Raw genomic sequence first — 1,337 nt, 5'->3', positions numbered from 1 at the left:
AAAAAAAAAAAAAAAACAATATTCCTCTGAAAGTGCTATAGTGAATCTGGTGGAGATCTAGTGGAGAAGATACATAAGTGAACAAATAGTGACAATACATTGTGTTGACAGCATGAGAAATGAGCTGTGGAAGTACAGAGGAGGGACCACATTATTCCTGCAGAGTCATTGGAAATGGCTGTACAGGAAAGGTAACATTTGACTTGTGTCTGGAAAGAAGAGTAGGAGTTTTCCAGGTGAATGAGTAAAGAAAGGTCATTTCAACAGAAATATTGCAGGAGCAAAGGCAGGGAGGTGTGATAGAGAGTATCAAGATTGGAGAATTACAGGATTTAATATTGGCTATGGAGTAATATTTGTGTTGAAAAGGGTGGAAAGGGCCGGGCATGGTGGAAAGGGCTGGGCATGGTGGCTCACGCCTGTAATCCCAGCACTTTGGGAGGCTGAGGCAGGTGCATCAAGTCGGGAGATCGAGACGATCCTGGCTAACATGGTGAAACCCCGAATCTACAAAAAATACAAACAAATTAGCCGGGCGTGGTGGCAGGTGCCTGTAGTCCCAGCCACTTGGGAGGCTGAGGCAGGAGAACAGCGTGAACCCGGGAGGCAGAGCTTGCAGTGGGCCGAGATCGTGCCACTGCACTCCAGCCTGAGGGACAGAGCGAGACTCTGTCTCAAAAAAAAAAAGAGAAAAGAAAAGGGTGGAAAGGCCAGCCAGGCTCAGTGGCTCACACCTGTAATCCCAGCACTTTGGGAGGCTGAGATGGGAGGATGTTTGAGCCCAGGAGTTCGAGACCAGCCTGAGTAACAAAGTGAGACCTCATCTCTACAAAAATAAAAATAATAATAAAAATAAATTAGCTGGGCACAATGGTATGTGCCTATAGTCCCAGCTACTTGGGAAGCTGAGGTGAGAGAATTGCTTGAGCCCAGGAGTTTGAGGTTGCAGTGAGCAAGATCGCATCACTGCACTTCAGCTTTGGTGACAGAGCAAGACTCTGTCTCAAAAAAAAAAAAAGTGGGGGTAGAAATAAGGCTAGATAGGTAGGTGGGAAATAGAGAGCAAAGGACTTGGTTTTTAGGAGTCTGGGCCTGATCCCATAGCCACTATAAGGAGCCACTAGCCACATGTGGTTATTTACATTAGAATTAAATTAAAATCCAGTTTCTTTTCTTTTTTTTTCTTGAGATGGAGTCTCTCTCTGTCACCCAGGCTGGAGTGCAGGGGTGCGATCTCTGCTCACTGCAAGCTCCGCCTCTCAGGTTCACGCCATTCTCCTGCCTCAGCCTCCCGAGTAGCTGGGACTACAGGCACCCATCACCACGCCCAGCTAATT

Source organism: Colobus angolensis, unplaced genomic scaffold (assembly GCF_000951035.1).
Source record: "Colobus angolensis palliatus isolate OR3802 unplaced genomic scaffold, Cang.pa_1.0 Scaffold355, whole genome shotgun sequence".
In the NCBI taxonomy this organism is placed as follows: Eukaryota; Metazoa; Chordata; class Mammalia; order Primates; family Cercopithecidae; genus Colobus; species Colobus angolensis.
The sequence above is the reverse complement of the archived record's forward strand: the minus strand, read 5'-3'. Positions refer to the sequence as shown.